This window comes from Ranitomeya imitator, chromosome 3 (assembly GCF_032444005.1).
Source record: "Ranitomeya imitator isolate aRanImi1 chromosome 3, aRanImi1.pri, whole genome shotgun sequence".
Classification (NCBI taxonomy): domain Eukaryota; kingdom Metazoa; phylum Chordata; class Amphibia; order Anura; family Dendrobatidae; genus Ranitomeya; species Ranitomeya imitator.
This window is the reverse complement of record NC_091284.1, coordinates 187,783,559-187,802,982: the sequence shown is the minus strand read 5'-3', so window position 1 is coordinate 187,802,982 and position 19,424 is coordinate 187,783,559. Positions and strand designations below refer to the sequence as shown.

General features: G+C 43.9%; 1 protein-coding gene across 2 annotated transcripts in view; it reads right to left on the bottom strand.

Moving 5' to 3' along the window:
- Positions 1-17,713, bottom strand: part of LOC138673100 (EF-hand calcium-binding domain-containing protein 4B-like) — a 237,268-nt gene extending 219,555 nt beyond the window's left edge. The window contains exon 1 of one of the 2 annotated variants that reach the window (XM_069761704.1): positions 17,559-17,713. The gene's annotated coding sequence lies outside the window, so the exon portion shown is untranslated. The remainder of the gene's footprint in view (positions 1-17,558) is intronic. The other variant, XM_069761705.1, reaches the window with a different exon arrangement.
- Positions 17,714-19,424: the final 1,711 nt, after the last annotated feature.

Here is a 19,424-nt window from a genome sequence, read left to right as displayed (position 1 = left end):
ATTATTTTCATTGTTTTGCATCTTCTTGGCAATAATATAAAGAAGACGCGACAGGACAACACTCGGTGGATGCCATATCTGTGTTTAAAATTGAAAAAACCTTTCAGTTAACTACTTGCAGGAGAAAGTTATTGTAGCTGGTGGCTATTTTTAGTACTGTACCAGATTTTTGTTGTATGTGTTTGTTTTTAATGTTAAAATGTCTGCATTTGATATCTCTCCAGTATTTTCTTTTTTATAAGCAAAATACTTATTTTTATATTTTCTGATGTTGGTTCCAGGGGTACACGGGCAGCAGTGGTGTGGTCAGTGGAGGCCTAGTGGAAGGAGTGACCGCAGACAGGCATCGAAGGCCTAAAATAATAACACATGCCTGTAGGCAATTTTAAATTGGTTCCAGGGGTACACGGGCAGCAGTGGTGTGGTCAGTGGAGGCCTAGTGGAAGGAGTGACCGCAGACAGGCATCGAAGGCCTAAAATAATAACACATGGCTGTAGGCAATTCTAAATTGGTTACAGGGGTATACGGGCAGCAGTGCCCTGGTCAGTGTAGTAGTAGTTGAAAGAATGGACCGCAGACAGGCATCGAAGGCCTAAAATAAAAAAATTGGGCTGGCTGTAGGCAATTTTAAATTGGTTCCAGGGGTACACGGGCAGCAGTGGTGTAGTCAGTGGAGGCCTAGTGGAAGGAGTGACCGCAGACAGGCATCGAAGGCCTAAAATAATAACACATGGCTGTAGGCAATTTTAAATTGGTTCCAGGGGTACACGGGCAGCAGTGGTGTGGTCAGTGGAGGCCTAGTGGAAGGAGTGACCACAGACAGGCATCGAAGGCCTAAAATAATAACACATGGCTGTAGGCAATTTTAAATTGGTTCCAGGGGTACACGGGCAGCAGTGCCCTGGTCAGTGTAGTAGTAGTTGAAAGAATGGACCGCAGACAGGCATCGAAGGCCTAAAATAAAAAAATTGGGCTGGCTGTAGGCAATTTTAAATTGGTTCCAGGGGTACACGGGCAGCAGTGGTGTGGTCAGTGGAGGCCTAGTGGAAGGAGTGACCGCAGACAGGCATCGAAGGCCTAAAATAATAACACATGGCTGTAGGCAATTTTAAATTGGTTCCAGGGGTACACGGGCAGCAGTGGTGTGGTCAGTGGAGGCCTAGTGGAAGGAGTGACCACAGACAGGCATCGAAGGCCTAAAATAATAACACATGGCTGTAGGCAATTTTAAATTGGTTCCAGGGGTACACGGGCAGCAGTGCCCTGGTCAGTGTAGTAGTAGTTGAAAGAATGGACCGCAGACAGGCATCGAAGGCCTAAAATAAAAAAATTGGGCTTTCTGTAGGCAATTTTAAATTGGTTCCAGGGGTACACGGGCAGCAGTGGTGTGGTCAGTGGAGGCCTAGTGGAAGGAGTGACCGCAGACAGGCATCGAAGGCCTAAAATAATAACACATGGCTGTAGGCAATTTTAAATTGGTTCCAGGGGTACACGGGCAGCAGTGCCCTGGTCAGTGTAGTAGTAGTTGAAAGAATGGACCGCAGACAGGCATCGAAGGCCTAAAATAAAAAAATTGGGCTGGCTGTAGGCAATTTTAAATTGGTTCCAGGGGTACACGGGCAGCAGTGGTGTGGTCAGTGGAGGCCTAGGGGAAGGAGTGACCGCAGACAGGCATCGAAGGCCTAAAATAATAACACATGGCTGTAGGCAATTTTAAATTGGTTCCAGGAGTACACGGGCAGCAGTGGTGTGGTCAGTGGAGGCCTAGTGGAAGGAGTGACCACAGACAGGCATCGAAGGCCTAAAATAATAACACATGGCTGTAGGCAATTTTAAATTGGTTCCAGGGGTACACGGGCAGCAGTGCCCTGGTCAGTGTAGTAGTAGTTGAAAGAATGGACCACAGACAGGCATCGAAGGCCTAAAATAAAAAAATTGGGCTGGCTGTAGGCAATTTTAAATTGGTTCCAGGGGTACACGGGCAGCAGTGGTGTGGTCAGTGGAGGCCTAGTGGAAGGAGTGACCGCAGACAGGCATCGAAGGCCTAAAATAATAACACATGGCTGTAGGCAATTTTAAATTGGTTCCAGGGGTACACGGGCAGCAGTGCCCTGGTCAGTGTAGTAGTAGTTGAAAGAATGGACCGCAGACAGGCATCGAAGGCCTAAAATAAAAAAATTGGGCTGGCTGTAGGCAATTTTAAATTGGTTCCAGGGGTACACGGGCAGCAGTGGTGTGGTCAGTGGAGGCCTAGTGGAAGGAGTGACCGCAGACAGGCATCGAAGGCCTAAAATAATAACACATGGCTGTAGACAATTTTAAATTGGTTCCAGGGGTACACGGGCAGCAGTGGTGTGGTCAGTGGAGGCCTAGTGGAAGGAGTGACCACAGACAGGCATCGAAGGCCTAAAATAATAACACATGGCTGTAGGCAATTTTAAATTGGTTCCAGGGGTACACGGGCAGCAGTGCCCTGGTCAGTGTAGTAGTAGTTGAAAGAATGGACCGCAGACAGGCATCGAAGGCCTAAAATTAAAAAATTGGGCTGGCTGTAGGCAATTTTAAATTGGTTCCAGGGGTACACGGGCAGCAGTGGTGTGGTCAGTGGAGGCCTAGTGGAAGGAGTGACCGCAGACAGGCATCGAAGGCCTAAAATAATAACACATGGCTGTAGGCAATTTTAAATTGGTTCCAGGGGTACACGGGCTGCAGTGCCCTGGTCAGTGTAGTAGTAGTTGAAAGAATGGACCGCAGACAGGCATCGAAGGCCTAAAATAAAAAAATTGGGCTGGCTGTAGGCAATTTTAAATTGGTTCCAGGGGTACACGGGCAGCAGAGGTGTGGTCAGTGGAGGCCTAGTGGAAAGAGTGACCGCAGACAGGCATCGAAGGCCTAAAATAATAACACATGGCTGTAGGCAATTTTAAATTGGTTCCAGGGGTACACGGGCAGCAGTGGTGTGGTCAGTGGAGGCCTAGTGGAAGGCGTGACCACGGACAGGCATCGAAGGCCTAAAATAATAACACATGGCTGTAGGCAATTTTAAATTGGTTCCAGGGGTACACGGGCAGCAGTGCCCTGGTCAGTGTAGTAGTAGTTGAAAGAATGGACCGCAGACAGGCATCGAAGGCCTAAAATAAAAAAATTGGGCTGGCTGTAGGCAATTTTAAATTGGTTCCAGGGGTACACGGGCAGCAGTGGTGTGGTCAGTGGAGGCCTAGTGGAAGGAGTGACCGCAGACAGGCATCGAAGGCCTAAAATAATAACACATGGCTGTAGGCAATTTTAAATTGGTTCCAGGGGTACACGGGCAGCAGTGGTGTGGTCAGTGGAGGCCTAGTGGAAGGAGTGACCGCAGACAGGCATCGAAGGCCTAAAATAATAACACATGGCTGTAGGCAATTTTAAATTAGTTCCAGGTGTACACGGGCAGCAGTGGTGTGGTCAGTGGAGGCCTAGTGGAAGGAGTGACCACAGACAGGCATCGAAGGCCTAAAATAATAACACATGGCTGTAGGCAATTTTAAATTGGTTCCAGGGGTACACGGGCAGCAGTGGTGTGGTCAGTGGAGGCCTAGTGGAAGGAGTGACCGCAGACAGGCATCGAAGGCCTAAAATAATAACACATGGCTGTAGGCAATTCTAAATTGGTTACAGGGGTACACGGGCAGCAGTGGTGTGGTCAGTGGAGGCCTAGTGGAAGGAGTGACCGCAGACAGGCATCGAAGGCCTAAAATAATAACACATGGCTGTAGGCAATTTTAAATTGGTTCCAGGGGTACACGGGCAGCAGTGGTGTGGTCAGTGGAGGCCTAGTGGAAGGAGTGACCACAGACAGGCATCGAAGGCCTAACATAACAAAAATGTCAATACAATGGTATTGTCAGTGGCAGGCATTGAAGGATGTCAGCGCATAGACTAAACATTGGTGGAGCTGTGAGATAATTTTGCAAGTGGTAGAGCACTGTTTGAGCTGGGGTGGGGGGAAACTGTCTTGTGGCCGGCGGTACAGGCCCAGGGCCCCTCATATTACAACGGTGTGTCTGACGTTGGGTGCGCACCACCACCGCCAGAGACACTTTATTGTACTAGGAGGGACCCAGTGGCAGTGCCGTCGACCAAAAGCGGGCTCACCCACCTCTTCAGACAAACTGCACTCTCACGGGTGCTGTCGCCAAGTGTCGATACCACGGCCCCGTGTGGGGAGTTTGGCCATTTAGTGAGGTGTAAACATGTCGTATGCTGGACAATCAGGTGCAGAAAATTACGAGATTGGAAAAGGCATTCAGAATAGTCCACAGGCAAGACCTTTTCATAAGAAAGCTAGGTGTCAGCCGGGCAAGGTGGGGCAAAAGATTTCGAAATCCAGTTGTGGTTCATTTTAATGAAGGTTAGATCATCTACATTTTGGGTAGCCAGACGAGTCCTTTTTTCTGTTAGTATTGAACCTGCAGCACTGAATACTCTTTCTGATAGGACACTAGCTGCCGGGCAAGCAAGCTCCTGCAATGCATATTCTGCCAATTCTGGCCAGGTGTCTAATTTTGATGCCCAGTAATCAAATGGGAATGACGGTTGAGGGAGAACATCGATAAGGGATGAAAAATAGTTTGTAACCATACTGGACAAATGTTGTCTCCTGTCACTTTGAATTGATGCTGCAGTACCTGTCCTGTCTGCGGTCATAGCAAAATCACTCCACAACCTGGTCAGAAAACCCCTCTGGCCAACGCCACTTCTGATTTCTGCCCCTCTAACTCCTCTGGTCTGCTGGCCCCTGCAGCTCGTGTGAGAACGATCACGGGCGCTGTGTGCAGGGAATGCCAGAAGCAAACGGTCAACAAGAGTTGATTGTTTGGTTGCTAATATTAGTTCCAAGTTCTCATGTGGCATTATATTTTGCAATTTGCCTTTATAGCGAGGATCAAGGAGGCAGGCCAACCAGTAATCGTCATCATTCATCATTTTAGTTATGCGTGTGTCCCTTTTGAGGAAACGTAAGGCATAATCCGCCATGTGGGCCAAAGTTCCAGTTCTCAAATCTGCGGTTGTGCTTGGTTGAGGGGCAGTTTCAGGCAAATCAACGTCACTTGTGTCCCTCAAAAAACCAGAACCCGGCCTTGCCGCGCCACCAATTTCCAGTGGCCCCGGAAAAGCTTCCTCATTAAAAATATAATCATCCCCATCATCCTCCTCGTCCTCCTCCTCCTCTTCGCCCGCTACCTCGTCCTGTACACTTCCCTGGCCAGACAATGGCTGACTGTCATCAAGGCTTTCCTCTTCCTCAGCTGCAGACGCCTGATCCTTTATGTGCGTCAAACTTTGCATCAGCAGACGCATTAGGGGGATGCTCATGCTTATTATGGCGTTGTCTGCACTAACCAGCCGTGTGCATTCCTCAAAACACTGAAGGACTTGACACATGTCTTGAATCTTCGACCACTGCACACCTGACAACTCCATGTCTGCCATCCTACTGCCTGCCCGTGTATGTGTATCCTCCCACAAAAACATAACAGCCCGCCTCTGTTCACACAGTCTCTGAAGCATGTGCAGTGTTGAGTTCCACCTTGTTGCAACGTCTATGATTAGGCGATGCTGGGGAAGGTTCAAAGAACGCTGATAGGTCTGCATACGGCTGGAGTGTACGGGCGAACGGCGGATATGTGAGCAAAGTCCACGCACTTTGAGGAGCAGGTCGGATAACCCCGGATAACTTTTCAGGAAGCACTGCACCACCAGGTTTAAGGTGTGAGCCAGGCAAGGAATGTGTTTCAGTTGGGAAAGGGAGATGGCAGCCATGAAATTCCTTCCGTTATCACTCACTACCTTGCCTGCCTCAAGATCTACAGTGCCCAGCCACGACTGCGTTTCTTTCTGCAAGAACTCGGACAGAACTTCCGCGGTGTGTCTGTTGTCGCCCAAACACTTCATAGCCAATACAGCCTGCTGACGTTTGCCAGTAGCTGCCCCATAATGGGAGACCTGGTGTGCAACAGTGGCAGCTGCGGATGGAGTGGTTGTGCGACTGCGGTCTGTGGACGAGCTCTCGCTTCTGCAGGAGGACGAAGAGGAGGAGGAGGGGGTGCGAACGGCTACAGCCAATTGTTTCCTAGACCGTGGGCTAGGCAGAACTGTCCCAAACTTGCTGTCCCCTGTGGACCCTGCATCCACCACATTTACCCAGTGTGCCGTGATGGACACGTAATGTCCCTGGCCATGCCTACTGGTCCATGCATCTGTTGTCAGGTGCACCTTTGTGCTCACAGATTGCCTGAGTGCATGGACGATGCGCTCTTTAACATGCTGGTGGAGGGCTGGGATGGCTTTTCTGGAAAAAAAGTGTCGACTGGGTAGCTCGTAGCGTGGTACAGCGTAGTCCATCAGGGCTTTGAAAGCTTCGCTTTCAACTAACCGGTAGGGCATCATCTCTAACGAGATTAGTCTAGCTATGTGTGCGTTCAAACCCTGTGTACGCGGATGCGAGGCTAAGTACTTCCTTTTTCTAACCATAGTCTCATGTAGGGTGAGCTGGACTGGAGAGCTGGAGATCGTGGAACTAGCGGGGGTGCCGGTGGACATGGCAGACTGAGAGACGGTGGGAGATGGTATTGTTGCCACCGGTGCCCTAGATGCAGTGTTTCCTACTACGAAACTGGTGATTCCCTGACCCTGACGGCTTTGGCCTGGCAAAGAAACCTGCACAGATACTGCAGGTGGTGCGGAAAATGGTGGCCCTACACTGCCGGAAGGGATGTTGCGTTGCTGACTAGCTTCATTGGCCGAGGGTGCTACAACCTTAAGGGACGTTTGGTAGTTAGTCCAGGCTTGCAAATGCATGGTGGTTAAATGTCTATGCATGCAACTTGTATTGAGACTTTTCAGATTCTGTCCTCTGCTTAAGGTAGTTGAACATTTTTGACAGATGACTTTGCGCTGATCAATTGGATGTTGTTTAAAAAAATGCCAGACTGCACTCTTTCTAGCATCGGATACCTTTTCAGGCATTGCAGACTGAGCTTTAACCGGATGGCCACGCTATCCTCCAACAGGTTTTAGCTTTGCCACGCGTTTTGGGCAAGATACGGGCCCGGCAGATGGAACCTGTTGCGATGTTGATGCCTGCTGCGGCCCCTCCTCCTCCGCTTCAGAACTGCTGCCGCCTGCACCCTGTTCCCCCAATGGCTGCCAATCGGGGTCAAGAACTGGGTCATCTATTACCTCTTTTTGTAGCTCGTGTGCAACTTCGTCTGTGTCACCGTGTCGGTCGGTGGTATAGCGTTCGTGATGGGGCAACATAGTCTCATCAGGGTCTGATTCTTGATCAGCACCCTGCGAGGGCAATGTTGTGGTCTGAGTCAAAGGACCAGCATAGTAGTCTGGCTGTGGCTGTGCATCAGTGCACTCCATGTCAGATTCAACTTGTAATGGGCATGGACTGTTAACTGCTTCACTTTCTAAGCCAGGGACGGTATGTGTAAAGAGCTCCATGGAGTAACCCGTTGTGTCGCCTGCTGCATTCTTCTCTGTTGTTGTTTTTGCTGAAGAGGACAAGGAAGCGACTTGTCCCTGACCGTGAACATCCACTAACGACGCGCTGCTTTGACATTTACCAGTTTCACGAGAGGAGGCAAAAGAGCTAGAGGCTGAGTCAGCAAGATAAGCCAAAACTTGCTCTTGCTGCTCCGGCTTTAAAAGCGGTTTTCCTACTCCCAGAAAAGGGAGCGTTCGAGGCCTTGTGTAGCCAGACGACGAACCTGGCTCCACAGCTCCAGACTTAGGTGCAATATTTTTTTTCCCACGACCAGCTGATGCTCCACCACTACCACTACCCTCATTACCAGCTGACAATGAACGACCCCGGCCACGACCTCTTCCACCATACTTCCTCATTGTTTTAAAAACGTAAACAAACTAACGGTATTTGTTGCTGTCACACAAATTACACGGTGAGCTATAACTTCAGTATGATTTAGCTACCCCTTTACAGGTGAGTGAGACCACAACGAAAATCAGGCACAATGTTACACACTCTGTTGTTGGTGGCAACAAATGAGAGAGATGCCACACACGCAGGACTGTCACTGAAGCACAAATGTAAATATTAATCTCCCACTGATTTGATTTTTTTTTTTTTTTTCAGGGAGACTTTAGGAAAAAAAAAATAGAATAAAATGATTTTTTCAGGAAGAATTTAGAAACCAAAGAAAATAAAATGATTTTTTCAGGGAGAATTTAGAAAACAAATAAAACAAAAAAAGGCTTTCTATGGCCCACTGAGTGAGAGATGACGCACACAGGAGTCAGGAGTGGCACACAAGCCCAGAGGCCAATATTTATCTCCCACTGATTGATGTAGTGATTTTTTCAGGTAGATTTTGGAACCCAAATCAAGCTAAAAAAAATAATAGGCTTTCTATGGCCCACAATTGGAGAGAGAGAGAGAGAGAGATGGCACACCCAGGAGTCAAGACTGGCACACAAGCAGAAAGGGCAATATTAATCTCCCACTGATTTGTTTTTTTTTGTTTTGTTTTTTCAGGGAGACTTTAGGAAAAAAAAAAATAGAATAAAATGATTTTTTCAGGAAGAATTTAGAAACCAAATAAAATAAAATGATTTTTTCAGGGAGAATTTAGAAAACAAATAAAACAAAAAAAGGCTTTCTATGGCCCACTGAGTGAGAGATGACGCACACAGGAGTCAGGAGTGGCACACAAGCCCAGAGGCCAATATTTATCTCCCACTGATTGATGTAGTGATTTTTTCAGGTAGATTTTGGAACCCAAATCAAGCTAAAAAAAATAATAGGCTTTCTATGGCCCACAATTGGAGAGAGAGAGAGAGAGAGATGGCACACCCAGGAGTCAAGACTGGCACACAAGCAGAAAGGGCAATATTAATCTCCCACTGATTTGTTTTTTGTTTTTTTTGTTTTTTCAGGGAGACTTTAGGAAAAAAAAAATAGAATAAAATGATTTTTTCAGGAAGAATTTAGAAACCAAATAAAATAAAATGATTTTTTCAGGGAGAATTTAGAAAACAAATAAAACAAAAAAAGGCTTTCTATGGCCCACTGAGTGAGAGATGACGCACACAGGAGTCAGGAGTGGCACACAAGCCCAGAGGCCAATATTTATCTCCCACTGATTGATGTAGTGATTTTTTCAGGTAGATTTTGGAACCCAAATCAAGCTAAAAAAATAATAGGCTTTCTATGGCCCACAATTGGAGAGAGAGAGAGAGATGGCACACCCAGGAGTCAAGACTGGCACACAAGCAGAAAGGGCAATATTAATCTCCCACTGATTTGTTTTTTTTTTTTTTTTTTTCAGGGAGACTTTAGGAAAAAAAAATAGAATAAAATGATTTTTTCAGGAAGAATTTAGAAACCAAATAAAAAAAAATAATTTTTCAGGGAGAATTTAGAAAACAAATAAAACAAAAAAAGGCTTTCTATGGCCCACTGAGTGAGAGATGACGCACACAGGAGTCAGGAGTGGCACACAAGCCCAGAGGCCAATATTTATCTCCCACTGATTGATGTAGTGATTTTTTCAGGTAGATTTTGGAACCCAAATCAAGCTAAAAAAATAATAGGCTTTCTATGGCCCACAATTGGAGAGAGAGAGAGAGAGATGGCACACCCAGGAGTCAAGACTGGCACACAAGCAGAAAGGGCAATATTAATCTCCCACTGATTTGTTTTTTTTTTTTTTTTTTTCAGGGAGACTTTAGGAAAAAAAAAAATAGAATAAAATGATTTTTTCAGGAAGAATTTAGAAACCAAAGAAAATAAAATGATTTTTTCAGGGAGAATTTAGAAAACAAATAAAACAAAAAAAGGCTTTCTATGGCCCACTAAGTGGGAGATGACGCACACAGGAGTCAGGAGTGGCACACAAGCCCAGAGACCAATATTTATCTCCCACTTTTTTTTTTTTGTTCCAGGGAAAATTTATAAACCCAATAAAAAAAATAATAAATAGGCTTTCTATGGCCCACTATCTGAGAGACAGAGAGAGATGGCACGCTTAGGACTGGCACACAAGCCCAAAGGCCAATATTAATCTCCCTTTTTTTTTGTAAGGGAGAATTTATAAAACCAAAAAAAAAAAAATAAATAGGCTTTCTATGGCCCACTATTTGTGAGAGAGATGGCACGCTCAGGACTGGCACACAAGCCCAGAGGCCAATATTAATCTCCCACTTTTTTTTTTTTTTCCAGGGAAAATTTATAAACCCAATAGAAAAAAAAAAAAAATAAATAGGCTTTCTATGGCCCACTATCTGTGAGAGAGAGATGGCACGCTTAGGACTGGCACACAAGCCCAAAGGCCAATATTAATCTCCCACTGATTGATTTATTGATTTTTTCAGGTAGAATTTAGAACCCAAATAAAGCAAAAAAAAAAAAAAAATGGGCTTTCTATGGCCCACTGAGTGAGTGATGATGCACACAGGAGTCAGGAGTGGCACACAAGCCCTGAGGCCAATATTTTTCTCCCACTGATTGATGTAGTGATTTTTTCAGGTAGATTTTAGAACCAAAATCAAGCAAAAAAATAAATAGGCTTTCTATGGCCCACTGAGTGAGTGATGATGCACACAGGAGTCAAGAGTGGCACACAAGCCCTGAGGCCAATATTTTTCTCCCACTGATTGATGTAGTGATTTTTTCAGGTAGATTTTATAACCCAAATCAAGCAAAAAATTAAATAGGCTTTCTATGGCCCACTGAGTGAGAGATGACACAGACAGGGATGGCACTCTAGCAGAAATGTCAATCTTAATCTCCCACAAAAAAAAAAAAAAAAAAACAGGGAGTGTCCTTCAATTACTATCTCCCTGCAGTAATCTCAGCCAGGTATGGCAGGCAGCAATAAGGAGTGGACTGATGCACAAATTAAATAAAAAGTGTGTACAAACCAAAAAGATAGCTGTGCAGAAAGGAAGGAACAAGAGGATTTGTGCTTTGAAAAAAGCAGTTGGTTTGCACAGCGGCGTACACACAGCAATGCAGCTATCAGGGAGCCTTCTAGGGCAGCCCAATGAGCTACAGCGCTGAGGGGGAAAAAAAAAAAAATGTAGCTTCCACTGTCCCTGCACACCGAAGGTGGTGTTGGGCAGTGGAAATCGCTACAGCACAAGCGGTTTGGTGGTTAATGGACCCTGCCTAACGCTATCCCTGCTTCTGACGAAGCGGCAGCAACCTCTCCCTAAGCTCAGATCAGCAGCAGTAACATGGCGGTCGGCGGGAACTCCTCTTTATAGCCCCTGTGACGCCGCAGACAGCAAGCCAATCACTGCAATGCCCTTCTCTAAGATGGTGGGGACCAGGACCTATGTCATCACGCTGCCCACACTCTGCGTTTACCTTCATTGGCTGAGAAATGGCGCTTTTCGCGTCATTGAAACGCGACTTTGGCGCGAAAGTCGCGTACCGCATGGCCGACCCCGCACAGGGGTCGGATCGGGTTTCATGAAACCCGACTTTGCCAAAAGTCGGCGACTTTTGAAAATGAACGACCCGTTTCGCTCAACCCTAGTGGTTATTATAAAGCCTGCATACACAATGTTTCAGACAATTTTTCGGCCAACAGCTGTCTCTCCCCACTCTTCTATACACAGCAGTGCTTGGCTCTACTGGCTCTGTTGGGGAGAGTCAGGAGTCCCCCATACTTAGTAGATTATCATCCAAGCCTGGTAATATCGGTGGGTTTGGTTGACATTAGTGATGTGTATCAGAAACAAGAGAGAGAAGCACTACTGTAAGGCATGCACACTTAAACATAAGAAAAGTAGTTTAAGAAAAACTTTATTGGCACATAGTTACAAAAATTAAAACATAAGTAAAACCTGTGAGGCTAGAGGCATGAAGCAAAAAATGAACTGGTCATTAATAAGCTGCAGCCAGGCACATTGCATCACGCTTACCTGTGTGACTGGCATCCTACGAAAACCATATCAATGTGCAATTTTTTCTACTAGGCTGCCAACCCCTCCATAATCTGGTAGGTGTGGGGGTGGCTGTTTTTATTACTACAATTAGAAAACACAGAACTCGATCGATGTAGGGGTTGGCGGTGCTCAAGTAGGGTGTCCACCCCGTAGAATAAAGATGAATAAAACTTGGCACTCAATGTGAGAAGAAAAAGCTTCTTAATTTATTGATGCATCCAGACAAACAAAACTGCTAAACATTTTCGGTCCACACCGGACCTTCGTCAGAGCGTTTCTTTGACATTGACTGGATATGGAAGCTACAATGCATGGATGAGTGTCAGACAATAATAGACATACATCAGCTGCAGTGTGCTGGAGGATCGGAGCACAAAAGAATGTAGAGCGTCACGGTAAGGCACAGAGCCTAGTGGGGATAACGGCGCTGGATCCTGGAAGAACGATGTGCCGAGCAGAGAGGAGCGTCTATTATTGTCTGACGCTCATTCATGCATTGTAGCTTCCATATCCAGTCAATGTCAAAGAAACGCTCTGACGAAGGTCCGGTGTGGACTGAAAACGGTTAGCAGTTTTGTTTGTCTGGATGCATCAATAAATTAAGAAGCTTTTTCTTCTCACATTGAGTGCCAAGTTTATTCATCTTTGTTTTTATTACTAGTTTACACCTGTGCTGCCCTTGCCTTTATTAGTGGGGGCCTGCTGCATCCTGCTAGATGTGCATTTGTCATCAGATAGGGTTTTGGGAAGGCCATATCTTATGGTATGTGTTTTTCTGGTTCCCTAACCAAAAAGGGTCTATAAAAACCTGAGAATCTTAGGCTGCAAAACACTGAAAGAACCCAAAAAGAAAAGGGCTTGAGGTGGCCCAATGAGGAAATAATTTGTAATGCAACTGCTTTCATAGGACCGCCGTGAGGTAATTCAGACAAAGGTATCCAGTGATGCAGCCAAGGGTAAAATACCCGGAAAACCTAGTCACAAGCAGCCAGAGCATGAGTGGAGGTCCCCGAAGTGGCCCACTGACTTATAGACCCTTGGGAGGTTCAGGTATTTATCAACTGTTTAGTTGTTTGTAATGATTATTGCAAGGTATTAAGCTACATATACGCTCATATGCTGATATCCTTTGTATATACTAAGAACAGGGCTTGAGTGGGCATACCAACAGGTTTTACTTAGGTTTTAATTTTTGTAACTATGTGGCAATAACGTTTTTTCTTACACTACTTTTCTTATGTTTAAGTGTGCATACCTTTCAGTAATGTTATTCTCTCTATTGTTTCTGGTATTATTTTTACTACTGGTTATTGCACCTTATAAGATTATGTCATGCTATAGTAGTGCGCCTGGGGCATCTTACTATATTGGTAATGTGTATGGGGCCATAAGCCTAGGGAGAGAGGATCTTAAAGGAATGAGAAACCAAACCTGTTGATTTATATCATTATCTAACCACATGGAATGAGGACTGATGACAAATTTACATGGAATTTCAACTAAAATGTGAGTTCATGGTCAAATCATCATATCGCATGTTGTACTAACTAAATCGCTGGCAACATATATCTCTAAGAATCACCATAACAGGTATATGTATTTTTCTGCTTTCATGAAGCAGATTTTTATGATATTTTGCAGTGATATGTTATGATTAAGAAATCTCAAAGTTTAGATCCTTTACATAACAGTGATATGTGAGTTTTGATTGTTTGTGCCCCTAATCCAAAGTATAGAGCTTTTCCCTGTATATACTGTGAGGGGTTGACTCGCTTAGCTGCTCCTCGAGGTAGACACAGGACCACATTTGGTTAAAGACACTGGGTGGTTTATTGCATCATAAAACAGGAACCCAAGCTGGTAACAGAAAAACAGCTTGTCTGGCTGAAAAGAAAGTAAAAATTCATACACAGTCTTGCCAGGTACTTCTGAGACAACACATATGGCAGCTCTCACATGAGCTTCAGTATGGAGGCTTCCTTCCTCCACACAACACAGAAAAAATAGCCTGGTTGGACATTTAACTCCCTCCAGCCACATCCTGGAGGTGGAGATATGGTGGGTAGGCATCCTGCCACTCTGTGACCTACCCACCATGAAAGCCAGGCCCATATATGACTGGATTGGTGTCAGCACTTAAAAAACTTATGGCTTTCACATCACGCAGGAAAGCAAACTTTGTGACACGTATCTCCCCTCATGTACGACACCAGTGGTCCTGTCACAATACCATAGTGTTACTACAGGCCTCAATTTACCAACTGAAGGACAAACATGAGTCCTTTTGGCCTCCGTCTAGCTGATATGTACCTAAATACAACTGTACAACTTTACAACAGCATTATATGAAAACTCAGCAGATTGCACTTTCATATACACAGGGTCACCTCAAAAACTGTTCATAGTTTTTTAAATGGGTCCCTATTAGTCATGATGTACAGAGAGGGGCCAAGTAACCACATGAGGACGTGCAGAAAATGCCGGGCGCAGAAATAAAGATTGTCCTGGTTTGAACCAGGGCAGCTGAAATGTTTTTGATGAACTTTAGTCCCTAAGTTGGATGGAAGCCTAGGCACCGGGATTCTGGCTAGTGTCAGCTGTATGCCATAGATACATAAACATAAGCAGATAGATCAATAGATATAGCCCACTTGCTGCGTACTTAGATGTGAAGTAGACAGATGCATAGACAGACGGATGGATAGATAGATGATAGATAGCTAGATAGAGAGATAGATATGAGATAGATAGATATATAGATAGATACATGGGCGGACATATCGCCTGTTCAACCGGTGCGGCCACACCAGGGCCCGGAGGCTCCTGCAGTGCGGCTAATAATGAGGGCAATCTGGCCAGTTTATCTAACCCCGAGGCTCCGGGGGCCCCTGGCCAGATTAACCTCATGTGCGGCAATCAGGGAGCAATCCCTGCTTTTCCCTGCTTTTCCGCTGCATGCAAGAGTAAATAGCAGTGGAGCGGAACTGCAGGGAATGCATCATCATTCAGCACCGGAGCTGTGAGATAGATAGCTGCCGGCGATGGTGTGGCTTCAGCATACCGTGCGCAGAGGTGAGTTGTTTGTTTGTGTGTGTGTGTATTCAGAGAGGTGAATGGTGATGTGTGTGTAGATGGAGGAGAGGGCAATGATGGGGGTGATGGGGCAGAAGGCAATGATTGGGTTGACAGAGAGGGCAATGATGGGTTGATGGGGCAGAAGGCAATGATTGGGTTGATGGAGAGGGCAATAATAGGGGTGGTGGGGGAGAAAGCAATGATGGGGTGGTAGAAAGGACAATAATGGGGTGATGGGGAGGAGGAAATGATGTAGGTGGTGAATGGGCAAAAATGGGGGTGGTAGGAGGAAGGAAAAGATGGAGGCGGTGTAATGGGCAATGATGGTGGTGGGGGAAAAGACAATGATGGTGGTGGTAAAAAGGGCAATGGTGGGGATGGTGGGGGAGGAGGAAATGATGGAGGTCGTGGAATGGGCAATGATGGGGGTTTTGTGGGAGAAGACGATGATGGCAGTGGAAAGGACAATGATGGGGTGGTGGGGAGGAGGCAATGATGGAGGTGGTGGAATGGGTAATGATGGGGTGGTGGCGGAGAAGGCAATGACGGTGGCAGTGGAATGGACAATGATGGGTGGGGAGGGCAATAAAGGGATTATCGATTATTATTTCTAACACAGTCCCTTAGTATAAGGTGTACTCACTTATTATGTATAGCACAGTCCCTTAGTATATAGTGTACTCACTTATGTATAGCACAGTCCCTTAGTGTATAGTATGCTCACTTATTATGTATAACACCATCCTTAGTTACAGTTTCCTCTTTTGTTATGCATAACACAGTCCCTTATTACGTACCATCCTCTCTAGTTATATATGATGCCCTCCCTTATTATATAGCTTCCTCTGCTGTTATGTACAGTGCTGTCTCGTACATAGTGTATTCTTGTTATTTTTGTTATTCACAGCACCTTCTTTTAATGCATAGTCCTTTCTCTTTTTAGATATAAAATGACTACTGATGAAGGAACCAGTGAACAGAATACCAGTCCATCAGCTTCTCCTTTAGAAAAGAAGCTTTCCCATGCTCCATCAGCCATCATTGCATTATAATGCTAACAAGACAGGACGGTATGTAATAAAAAATAGGACTCTATAAAATCCAATATGCAAGGGACGGTGCTGTACACAACAAGAAAGGGCACTGTATAATAAGGGACGGCACTATACATAATAAAGGAGACTATCTAATATATACATGTATGTATGGCTATATATATATATATATATATATATATATATATATATATATATATAATGCCAAAAGGAGAGCAATTCAGAGCAATGATTTATAAAACAAACTTTAATTGTCATAAATAATACAAAAACATATATCAAAATATTACACTATCTAATGACTAGAGCACAGGATGAATGTCCCAGGAATGCTGGAAAAGCGCCCATCCCCCCGCTCCCCCAGATAGAGTCCCACTGCTTTGGGGTGACTTTGGTTGGATAGTGTAGGTGCTTTTTCTTATGCATACCATTACAAGGGTATTTACATCTGGGGGAGCGGGGGGATGGGCGCTTTTCCAGCATTCCTGGGACATTCATCCTGTGCTCTAGTCATTAGATAGTGTAATATTTTGATATATGTTTTTGTATTATTTATGACAATTAAAGTTTGTTTTATAAATCATTGCTCTGAATTGCTCTCCTTTTGGCATGGTTTGTTTTGAGCTGATTTGGTGAGGTCGGGGTCTTTTGGCGTATTTACTGCCCGACCCCGTGCGCTCACAATATGTATTTGGGAGTTTTGTATTCATATATATATATATATATATACTGTATATATATATATATATATATATATATATATATATATCACCTTAAAAGGTGGAGGGGCCCAGGCATATTTCCTGCACAGGGGCCCCAAGCTGTCTGTGTCAGCCCCTGGATAGATAGATAGACTGACAGATAGATATCAAATATATAAATATAATATAGATAGCTAGATACACATAAATAATAATAATATAATATAGATAGATAGATAGATAGATAGATAGATAGATATAATATAGGTAGACAGATATAAATTCAGAAACAAGAGGCAGCACATTCTTGAGAAAGGCTCATTGTAGCCGAAACATTGCCCCGCCACCAGGGTTATTAAAGTCCCTTTTGTATTTTTGAAAATGCTGGAGTGCTGCCTCTTTTTTCTGAATTTATATCCTTTTGCACGGAGGACACTCCTTGTTGAGAGGCCCTGCTCCCATAGTACTTTTATAAGCGTGCTACTCCAATTTTTTGCTCTAGATAGACACACAGACAGACAGATACAGAATTCGTGAGAGAAAGGCAAAAAAATGTGCTAAGGTCAGCAGACTAGGATTTTTGCTGATTGTGTTTCTCTCATTAATTTGTTCAGACAGATTTTATTATTCCTTTAAATGTGTTATACAAGTCAAGTGAATTGCTTTCCTTTACTACTGTGAAAAATGGCTGCCATAAAGAACTCTTGTATCTACTTGAATCAGACTTAATAGAAGAGTAAAGTATGAATTTTATGGGTAACGTACCTTGGAATAGATGATGGGTGTGATACCTGATGTGTTTAGTCCGCAGCTTTTTAGTTGTGGGAAACAAGCAGCTTCTCTACTTGATCGCTGGGCATGTAACATTGTATTGTGTCATTTACTTACTCAACTGAGCCTTTCCGTTCTTGCCTTGGAACATTGCTCTGACTTTTTAAGCACCACTTCCTATGCAAAAGGAAGTTGTTCATATCTGATACTTGGTGTAAACTAAGTAGTAATGTAGGCTGTAGTGTCAGCAGCCACAGAAACCTAAGCTTTAAAAATGAATTTTTTGTTGTTGAGCACATTAGAAATAGTAAACCTCATAATATAATTCTTATGTTTCAAGGAATATCAGACAGTATGTTTCTACAATACTATTACCTTCATACTAGCAGAGACACCACAAGGTATTCTGCTACCACTGGCAGATAAGGCACATACAGTATGTAAAAAATAGACTAAACTTGTAAATTAAGTGCAAACTAGACTTACATGAGCAGGGGTGGATACTGACAGCTTGGGGCCCCTGTGCAAGTAACGTGTCTTGGTTCCCATTCATTTTATGGCAACAAAGCTACAGATATATATAGCCACACACCCACCTATATATATATATATATATATATATATATATATATCTTACATAGTCTCCTTTATTATGTATATTGCCGTACCTTATTACACAGTGCCCTCTCTTGTTATGTACAGCACCATCCCTTACATATCAGATTATATAGAGCCCTGTCTTTATTACATACCATCTTCTCATTAGATATATAATACAATCATGGCTGATGGCACATGGGAAAGCTTATTTTCTAATTGAGGAGCTGATCGACTGGTCTTCTGGTCACTGGCTACTCTATCAGCTCCTCCATCAGCAGTCATCTTATAGCTAACAAGAGAGGACAATGTAATAAAAGAGGGAACTGTAAACAACAAAAATACACTATTTAACGGTCGATGCTATGCATAATAAGAGAGGACACTGTGAATAACAATAACAAGAATATGCTATTTAACCCCTTAGTGACAGAGCCAATTTGGTACTTAATGACCAGGCCAATTTTTACAATTCTGACCACTGTCACTTTATGAGGTTATAACTCTGGAACGCTTCAACGGATCCCGCTGATTCTGAGATTGTTTTTTTGTGACATATTGTACTTCATGTCAGTGGTAACATTTCTTCGATATTACTTGCGATTATTTATGAAAAAAACGGAAATATGGCGAAAATTTTTAAAATTTTGCAATTTTCAAACTTTGTATTTTTATGCCCTTAAATCAGAGAGATATGTCACGAAAAATAGTTAATAAATAACATTTCCCACATGTCTACTTTACATCAGCACAATTTTGGAAACAAAATTTTTTTTTGTTAGGGAGTTATAAGGGTTAAAAGTTGACCAGCAATTTCTCATTTTTACAACACCATTTTTTTTTAGGGACCACATCACATTTGAAGTCATTTTGAGGGGTCTATATGATAGAAAATAATGAAGTGTGACACCATTCTAAAAACTACACCCCTCAAGGTTCTCAAAACCACATTCAAGTAGTTTATTAACCCTTTACGTGCTTCACAGGAACTGAAACAATGTGGAAGGAAAAAATGAACATATAACTTTTTTTTGCAAACATCTTAATTCAGAACCATTTTTTTTATTTTCACAAGTGTAAAAACAGAAATGTAACCATAAATTTTGTTATGCAATTTCTCCTGAATACGTCAATACCCCATATGTGGGGGTAAACCACTTTTTGGGCGCACCGCAGAACTTAGAATTGAAGGAGCGCCGTTTGACTTTTTCAATGCAGAATTGGCTGGAATTGAGATCGGACGCCATGTCATGTTTAGAGAGC